This window comes from Callospermophilus lateralis, assembly GCF_048772815.1.
Source record: "Callospermophilus lateralis isolate mCalLat2 chromosome Y unlocalized genomic scaffold, mCalLat2.hap1 SUPER_Y_unloc_1, whole genome shotgun sequence".
Classification (NCBI taxonomy): domain Eukaryota; kingdom Metazoa; phylum Chordata; class Mammalia; order Rodentia; family Sciuridae; genus Callospermophilus; species Callospermophilus lateralis.
In genome coordinates, this window is record NW_027510163.1 from 881,804 (window position 1) to 892,331 (window position 10,528).

Here is a 10,528-nt window from a genome sequence, read left to right on the forward strand (position 1 = left end):
AAAAAAAAACCCTATCATGAATGCTCCAAATATATTCACTGATGGGTCAAATAATGGTAGAACAGCTGTAGTTACCCCTGATCAAACTTTTACATTTTTAGTACCCAAACAATCAGCTCAAAAGGTAGAGATTAATGCAATTTTACAAGCCTTTTTGATGTTTAAAGATTCTATATTTAACTTATTTTCTGATAGTCAGTATGTAGTTAATGCTATAGTATCTCTTGAAGATGCTGGTAGGATTTCCCCTTCTTCTACTGTTTTCTCTTTGTTTTCCACTATACAAAGTCTAATCTGGGATGGAAAAGATCCATTCTTTATAGGACATATTAGGGCACATACAGGATTGCCTGGAGCCCTTAGTTTGGGCAATGATTTAGCAGATAAAACTACACATGACATACATATTTTCTCTACACTAGAAGAAGCTATGAATTTTCATAAAAGATTCCATGTTAATGCTAATACTTTACAAAAGCGTTTTAAAATAACTAAGGAACAAGCCAGACATATAATAAAACAATGTCAAAATTGTGTGACCTTTTTACCACAAGTTAATCTTGGAGTCAATCCTAGAGGACTGATACCTAACCATATTTGGCAGATGGACGTCACACACTTGCCAGAATTTGGAAAATTAAAACATTTACATGTTACAGTTGATACTTCTTCCGAATTTTTGATGGGCTTCCTTCATGCCAGAGAAAAAAAATAAAGATGTTATAGCTCATTCCTTACAAAATTTTGCCACTGTGGGCTTTCCTAAACAGTTAAAAACCGATAATGGTCCTGGCTATACCTCTACCTCTTTTAAAGAATTTTGCTCATCATTTGGTATTATTTTTTTTTTTAAAGAGAGAGTGAGAGAGGAGGGAGGGAGGGACAGAGAGAGAGAGAGAGAGAGAGAGAGAGAGAGAGAGATAATTTTTTGATATTTATTTTTTAGTTATCGGCGGACACAACATCATTGTTTGTACGTGGTGCTGAGAATCGAACCCGGGCCGCACGCATGCCAGGCGAGCGCGCTACCACTTGAGCCACATCCCCAGCCCCATTTGGTATTATTCATATAACAGGAATCCCATACAATCCACAGGGACAAGGCATAGTTGAAAGAGCTCATCAAACTATTAAAACGTACTTATTAAAGCAAAAAGAGGGAATTGGAAGGGGGTATATATCCCCCAAAGATAAACTTAAAATAACGCTATTTACTCTAAACTTTTTAAATTTGGATTCATCAGGGCTTAGTGCTGCGGAAAGGCATATGTATCCAAAAAATGTACATAAGCCTAAAGTACTTTGGAAAGATATTTTAACAGGACAATGGAAAGGTCCTGACCCAGTGATTGTCTGGAGTCGGGGCTCTGTTTGTGTGTTTCCACAGGGAGAACAGCAGCCGATTTGGATTCCAGAGAGATTAACTAAAACAATTTCTACAGATCGAAAAGAAGACTATTTGACTCAAATCCATAACAGCTGATATCCAGAGCTCCAGCTTGGCTATTCTTTCATCTGCGACAGTGATTAACCAGGATGCTTTTTTCAATATCTATTTTATTATTGCATTTTTCCACATCATAAGGTTCTATTTTTATTTTTGAGCTCATACAAACCTAGGTTAATGTTTTTCTGATCAGTTTTATTTTTTGACTGTGGTGTTTTTAAACATTGCAATGGAGATTTCACCTAGGTAAAGCTACAAGGTCTTTATTATTGTCTTATGTGTTGTACTCTTGTGTTTTGTGTTGTATGTCTGTGTGTGCATATGTCCATATTTCATATATGAGGAGCGCTCATGAAAAATGGATCCAAATTATTATTTTTTTTTATTCACGTGATTTAAATGGCTTAATTTAAATTAGGTAAACAGCTGTTAAGGATTGTTTTTAAAGGTGGTTAACAGATCTGTTCGTTTACTAATTTAAATCAGGTAAATATCTGTTAAGCATTGTTTTTAAAGGAAGTTAACAGATATGTTTGTTTACTTTCACCTTTGCTTTTCATTATATTTAATAATTCTTTTCAGGATAATGTCTCTTTAGCATCATTGCCAGAATTCCTATCTTCATCCCAGTGCCAGTGAAGACAAAGATAAAACCAAACTACAGCTTCTGTGATAGCTATCACAGTAAACTGTATAAACTGATGCATCAATGAATATAACTCAACAAGTAATGCTCAATCAAGGAGTCAACTTACTTTGGGAGGAAACGGACTTTGGGAGGAGATGGACATATTGATAGATTCCTCCGCTTTGAACTGCTTGCAGAACTTGCCTGGACTATGTCACTATCATTTGGTGCGGCGAATTGTGGTAATGCTGGCATATCTTTGCTGATGGTGTCACCAGTGATGCAATATTTATTTCCTTGCCAGCGCACCCCATGTTAATTGTGGTAGTGCTGGCATATCTTTGCTGATGGTGTCACCAGTGATGTAATTTTTCCAAAGGAGCCGTCAATTGGCTTGGTGTCGTGGCATTTCTGTATCCTCCTCCCTTCTGCTAGTGATGGTCTAAAATTTGGGGGCCAATGGCTATATACTGGACCGGTAGTCAGTGACGGGTATGATCCAATTGCAGTGGTGTCAACCTAAGACAGGAGGCTGACGCCTAAAGGTCAGTTTTCTGATGACGGGTAGGAACCATATGTTGAATTGGACAACCTACCAGGCACGGTCCTTAAGCCACATTAACCTCACTCCCCCACTGGCACCAAGGCCAAATTTGGGGGCCAACAGAGGTGAGGCAAAGAACCTCACCCCCCCACTGGTGCATAGACCTATCCACAAGTATGGCTGTATGCTGGACCGGTAGTCGGTGACGGGTATGATCCAGTTGCAGTGGTATCAACCTAAGACAGGAGGCTGACACCTAAAGGTCAGTTTTCCAATGACAGGTAAGAACCATATGTTGAATTGGACAACCTACCAGGCAGGGTCCTTAAGCCACATTACTTGTTGTTTAATTAATCAGAAGTGGGGAGATGCTAGGAGCCATTAGCAAAGTAGGTATGACAATTTCCTTGCCAGCGTACCCCATGTTGCTTAGTGGAAGGACTCGTGGAAATAGGACATTTTGCAGTGACATTGCATGTAAGGTCACCTTGCTCTACGACCAGGGCGGATCCGGGTTTAGGGCGTTCCCGGTTTAGGACAATCCGAGTTTAGGGCGTTCCCCATTTAGGAAGGTTATTCCTGCTGGGAATAGGGCGTATCCTGCTGCCTGAGTTCCTCTTGAGTTCTCACTGGATTCAGACAGTATTTTTGGGAGACAGAAGCCCAGTGGAGGTGTGGATTTGGGCAGAGAACGTGGATTTCCCCAGAACGTGTTTGTAGAGGGCCGGTGTGAGATTGGGAATGAAGAATTGCTGTTTGAATCTACAAACCTGTGAGTGGCTCGTGATTTTGTGCTCAACCAGACTGCAGCACAGGACCATCCTCTCTGTTTTGCTCTTGCTAATGAAACATTTGTAGATCAATATAACAAGTCCTATGCTGGCTGTCTCTCACTGACACTTGGTAGTTAACAGAACCAATAGCCATAGACACCCCCCCCATGGCAAGTGCCAGAAACCCTGGCTGCCAACATGCCCAACAACACTCTTTAGAAAGCCCCTCTCTGAAAATGATAGCGCCCCATGGAATCCATGTGTGGCAGCCACACCTAATCACCTTGGTAAGAGAAATTTCTCTTGGGAAGATCAATACCTAAGCGCCTGGGTGGGCACAGCTCCCTGGAATGTAACCTATGTGCCCAAATACCATGTGGGCTATGGAGTAACTGCTACCTGGGACAATCTGTCATCAACCACTATGCAGGAAATCAATCTCGCATCACACCAATATTGCTGGCCACTAGACCCTTCAAATAGGCATCAGCAGGCTGCATGAATGGGTCGATAAAGGGCCCTAAACCCAACATATGCCTTCATCCCTAAGTATACCCATACCCACTGTGCACAAGCTTGTGTCTCGCCACCCTTGCCATGCTCATAACCACTGCCTCTGATGGTGTAAATATCACTCATGCAGAGATCCCTTGTGCAGACAATGCATCCTGCTGGCTCCCAACCTGTCTACACCTGCTCTGAAAGCTAAATGTGTATTGATCCTCAGATGCTCCCCACAGCCTGGCTTTCAGTGAACCAGTCCAAGGAGTGGAGGAGTCCATGGGACACGCAGAGGAAGCATCTTCTGAGTGAGATCCTGCACCGGACAAGGCATGATATTGTCCTCATCATTGCTGGGATTGTTGCCCTAGTGGCCGCCATCACCGCCATAGCCACTGCCACTGCTGCGCTCACTCAGAGGATCCACACTGTGCACACTGGAAACAACGTGTCCCCTGTGTGGCAGCAGCCTTCGCCTCTCAAAATGACTTAAATAAACTGAAACTGAACCACTATTTTCCTCATTCAGCAAGAACCAGACCTCCACCAGGAGCCACAAAGTGTTCTGTTTATGTTGCTAAGGCTCACAGTCACCCTGAATTTCATAGTATTTGCGTCACCCAATACGCTGTATCTGACAATGGAACCTTACAGTTCTCCACTTTTTCTCGGTTCCTGAAGGGCGCTTGGGATGCTCACTGTGTTACAACTGCATGACGTCACTGAGGCCAGGGTCCAAATCAAGGGGACTAAGGTGTCTGTCTCAACAGCCTCCTCTTTCTTCCAGGGATTGGCTGAACATTGGAAAACCCTGAGAGCCAAGTTACTAACCCTTATAACACTATTACCCTGGCCCTACTGAGTGTGACAGTAATAATTTTTTTCTTGTGTTTTGAGATGCTTATGCAAGCATGTGAAGGCCACCCAACAAAACTAAGGGATGCTAGCAAAAGTCCTTGTGGCAAGTCTGAGGGGGCGACGTGGGGAGAAGTGCATGGAGAACTGCATATGTGGCATACATGAAGGGCACCTGAGTGGCAGGCCACTCCCCTCCAGCTAGGGGTGTGAGTGGCAGGCTGCTCACCCTGTAGGCCCCACCCTGGGCGTGAGGCCACCTGTTGCAGACCCTGCACTTGCTCCACGGCCTGCTACTTGATTGGTTGTGGCTCTTCAGAGTCACTCCTGTGCCCACAGTAGCTCAACAGAGCAACCTTGGAATCATCAGTAGGCCAAAGGAAATATTGGGGGGCCTACTTTGGTCTCCTAGAGTTGTTCAGAAATGGTATTGGTGGCTGCATGTAATGTGCTAAGCTGCTGCCCGAGTGTATACACATGGTAACTGCACAATAAAATCAGACCTGCTTGCTGATTGGTGTCTGGAAATCTTGATTCGTGACTCTCTAGCCACACTGTCCTCGACCCTGTTCCGTGGGCCTCGTGGCTGGATGACACAGAGCCAACACAAACACAAAGGCCCGGTTTCCCCGGAAGCAATGTACATAAGCAAACGCACGGACCCAGACATGAAGCAGTGCACCAGACACAAAAGCCCTTGGGGATTCATGATTGAACACTATGGAGGAGGATTGTAAAACAGCGGTCATCACGCAGGACAGCCAGTAGGGGGCACTCTGCTCACGGCGAATTGTTGAAAACAGGCCCCCTGCATCAAAGAGCGGATTCTAAACTCAGGAAACTGGATGAAGCTTCTGCACAGGAGCACAGCACAGAGAGCAGTGAGTGACTGCAGAGACGTGAAAGAGAGGTCCCAGGGGCTGTTGGCAAGGAAACTGTCCCCATTAAGGGCCTGTAGGCTGGCTGGGGAGTAAACTGGCAGTAAGAGAGATTCAGGGAGAGAAGCTACTCAGTTCCTTGTAGTGCAGGGGCATCTTCCTCAAGTAGAGACCCAGAAAAGGGCCAGGTTTTGAAGACTGCAGAGCCTCTGGAGTACAGAATGGAACCAGCGGGTGTCAGGATGGTGGAGATGATGACAGGAGGGAAGGGAGCTGGGTGGGGGAGGAGGGGGCCTTGCTGCGCAGACAGATCTTGGGGTCAGTGTTGGGTGGGAGAGGCAGCCCGGCTGGTCAAAATAATAGCCTTGTTTAATTTGATTGTAATTGGAGCCAGTGGTCTTTTCTTGCGTCCTGGTCTAACACCCTCCCCTGCGCCACACTCACTGTTGTTTGTGTTCCTAGAAGCTGCCATTGTCCCTGGAGTGAGATGAAAGAGGAATTTTGATCTCTCAGAATCTTTTTAAAATAAGCTGTGTTTCTCCAAAAAAAGAATAGTGACGGAGGAAGGGGAAAGCTGAAGGGACTAGGTTGACCAGAAGCCGGGCAGGGCTGGGAGCTGGTGGGCTGTGCCTGTGGTTGGAGGGCGCAAGGGCAGAGCAGGCTGAACAGACAGACATCAGTCACAGCTGGGGTCCATCCTGATGGGTGGCTTTTCCTGTCTTAGGTGTAGATCCTCAGGCAGTAGCTGCTCTCTGGATGTCACACTCTCACGTCTCATTGTAGTGAATGTGTCTGGGGGGGATCTTATTGGAGGCCACCTTCTCTCTGCTCGGGAGAGGACAGAACAGCTTATGCCCACCCAACCATGGGCCACTGCCCCTGGTGCTGTTCACCTCCTGAGGTCCCCTGGCTGAATCCTGCTGTTGTCCTCAGTCATCTCTCTGTGATCCTTGTCCCTCCACAGGAACAACCCGGTGGAACACGCACTTCCTGACCCTGCTCTTCCAGCCAGAGGGCGCCTGAGCCTGCCAAGGGGGAGGGGTCTGCCATGCTTTGGGAACAAGTGGTCCAGCTTGACCTGAATTTGATCCTTGACCTCTGCAGAGACCCTTGGGAGACCCGTGTCCTCATGCCTGACTCGGAGCCCTGGTTCCACGAGGTGGTGGGCAGAGTCCAGCAGGCTAATAGTTCACACCCAGCCCATGGCTGGCTTGCCACATCTCCACATGCTCATCACTCAGAGCTAAGGGACCCTCAGTTCCAATGTGGCAGCTCCAGACACACTCAGGTCATTGCACTCGTGAGAGGGCTGCTGGTCACTGTATTAGTCTTCCTGGGCTGCTGTAACAAAACACCCAGCCTGGGGCCTTCAGACCACAGACCCTGACTGCTCATTGATGACCTCAGGCCACCACCCAAGCTAACTCCACCTCTGCCTGATGGCCAAACCCATTTCCAGCCCAGTGGATCTTGGGATAAGGAAAGACATGGCAGCTGGCCATCGCTCGGAGCCCTGCTTCTTTCTCACCACCCATGCTGTGTGGAAGAGAAAGCCAGCACATTGGGCCAGCTGTGTCCCCAGTGACCAGCCCACCCTGACACCTCTGAGTTCTTCAGCATCCTCTGGGCTGGGTCACCTTCTTCAGACCCAGCCACACCCTTGACTCTGTTGACTTTGTAGCCCAAGTCCCTACTGAGGCTCCAAGTTCTGAACTTACTAAGTGTCAAGCTTTCAATTCTGCAGATGTATCAACAAAATTATTACTTTAATTATTATTATTACTATTGGTACTGGAGATTCAACCTGAAGTGCTTAACCACTGAGCTACATCACTAATCCTTTTTATATATATATATTTTATTTTGACACAGACTCTAAGTTGCTTAGGGACTTTCTGAGTTGCCGAGGCTGTTCTCCAACTTACAATCCTCCTGCTTCAGCCTCCCAAGTCACAGAATTACAGTGTGTGCCACTTCAAAATGAATATTGACACAGGCGCATTAACATAGGTTGTCAATTATAATGTAGAGCTTATCTGTTATTACATTATAATTCTACTGTTTTTATTAAATAATGAGATTCCATGTTATATACTCTATTTTACATTCTATGGGTACTCTCTATCTGGAGCAATGAGACACAGCAGAATCAGGACCTACCCAGCTGCCCCTACCCACACAACCTCCCGCAAACTCTGCTCCCCAGGGAGCCAGCTCCCATGGCCCTAGACCATTTCTAACCCATGATCGTGCTCAGTCTATTTGATAATCTGCCTAGCAGCACCCAACTTGCTTGCTTCCTGTGTTCTTAGAGATCTCTGCTCCCAGGACTGAAGGTCTCCTCAAAAAACATAGTGTTATCTGCTGTGGTGTGGAATGCCTGTAAACCCAGTGGCTTGAGAGGCTGAGGCAGGAGGGTTTCAATTTGGGGGCCAGTCTCAGCAATGTTGTGAGGGCCTGAGCAAATGGGCAAGACTCTGTATATAAGATATAAAAAGGGGTGTGGCTTAGGGCTTAGGCACACTGCATTCAATGTGCAGTACAAAAACCAAAAATAAAATGAAGATAAAACAATCCAAACATCCTACTGGGCTACTAATCTAGGATAACCTTGGCTGATGAACTGAGCATCTGGGATGTTGGTTGCTATTGGAAGAATATACTGAAATACAGTGCAGTTTTGTTGATGGGGTGGTGTTGTGTGTTTAATTATTGGAAAAATTTATTGAAAATTGACCAGTGCAATTAAATTTCTTAGTGCTGCAGAACTCAGCTCCAGAAATTATCATTTTCCAACTGTAAAGCTAAGGTCTTAGCCTCTCAAAAAACTTGAGATGATACTGAGTCTGTGAGGGCTTTCCTGGGGCTGTTATAATTAATAACCCAAAACAAAGAGATTGAAATAAAAAAAACTACCACCCCTCCCCCAGCCTTAAAGGGCCAAGGGCTGAGACCACTTGTCACAAGGATGAGCTTCCTCCACAGGATCCAGGGAGGCTCCTGCTTACCTCTCCTAGCTACTGGGACTCCTGGTGGCCCCATAATTCCATTCTCTGCCTCTGTCTCCATGTGACTCCATCTCTGTGTCTGTGTCCTCTCTTCTGTCTCTTGTGAGGACACTGCCATTGCATAAGGGCCCCCTGACCCAGAAGGAACCCATCTCAGGACCTTTCACTAACTACCTCTGCAGAGACCCTGTTTCCACACAAGATCCCACTCAGGGGTTCTAAGGGGCAGATGTGGACAGGACCCACCTCTTACAATGGTGTTCAGCTCCCTCCACAGGCTCCACGGAAGCTCCTTCCTGCCTCTCCCAGCTCCTAGGGCTCCAGGTGGCCCTTGGCAGAACAATGTGGTGGCCTCTCAAAAGCTTAGGATTGAATCACAATATGACCCAGCAATGCCACTGCTGGGTTTGGACCCAAAGGATTTGAAAGCTATGGGTGCAAAAGACACTTGCATATCCTGAGTTCACAGAAACCCTGATCCCCAGTATGACTGGGGACTAGGGAAAAAATTATGTCTTAGTGGGGTGTGGGGGAGACAGGGCCAAAATGGGGGCAAAAGAGATGATCTGAGTGGGGGACTTTGAAGGCCAAAGGATCTTAGAGAGTGCGGTGAATTTTTTTTATTTTTGCTAAACTGTGTACATGATGTCATACAGGCTTTTAGAACTGTATTAAGTTCTGAGCCCTTTATTCTCAGGATTAGCAAATCACTATCATTACTCAAATCCATGAGCATGCATCTGTGTATATATCTATCCATCTGTATATGTACCAGCCATCCCTGCTTCCACCCATCTGCCCATTTTCTCTCCCATGCATCATGGATTTGTCTATTTACCCACCCATCTACCCATTCATCCAGCCACCCATTCAGACATACATACATCTTCCCATCAGTCCATGCATCCTCCCACCCATTCACCCATCCTTCCATTCATCCAGGGGCAATTGGCCACTTCACCACATCCCTAGCCCTGTTTTGTATTTTATTTAGAGTCAGAATCTCACTGAGATGCTTAGCACCCTATTTTTGCTGATGCTGGCTTGAGCAAGCAATCCTCCTGTCTTGGCCTCCTGAGAGGCTGGGATTACTGTCCTGCACCACCATGCTTGTACTTCTTATTTCCTTATTGGTCTGATAACAGGTTGGAGACACCATCTGGGGTTATTTTCTCAGATCCATCACAGTTATGTTCCCACCCACCTTCTTTGAACCACAATGAAAAGGGGGACTGGGGATGTAGCTCAGTGCTAAAGTGCCCCCACCCTCAATTCAATCTCTACATGGGGGACAATAAAAGCACCTGGGATTCAGTTCTCAGCTCTGGACAGCTATGTGCCCATGTTTCCACACTTTTTACACAAGAGCCCCCCTTGTCCATGGGCAATATTGTTAGGTAGAATGAATGTGAGACACTGTGCAGGATGTGAAAGAGTTCACAAAGTCCAACTTAAGAGAAGAATATAAAATTGTATTTACTTTCCATTATAGGAGTTAATATGACAGGCTGTATTGGCCCCAAGTGGCACATTTTTATGTTTTATATGCAGGCTTTCTTGCAGAGCTGAGCAGGGTTATTATTTCTTTCTGGTTTGACTATCATTTGAAACCCAGGAAGCTGAGAGTGCTGGGTCAGCTTCTGGGGGTACATTGCTTCCTAGGCAGAATGCAGATGGGCTTGTGGCTTTTCCAGAAAATGTTGGTGCATCTGAACTTTGGCATGGAAAGAGTAGACAAGAGGGGGACTTTATACTGAGAGAAAATAATGAGGTCAGTCTGTGCAATATAATGACATGTTTCAAGGAGGCAAATGAGCTTGAGCTCACAGACATGTTATGAGACTACAGATGCCTGAAACCTAACCTAATACAATTTTACATATTATAATATTAT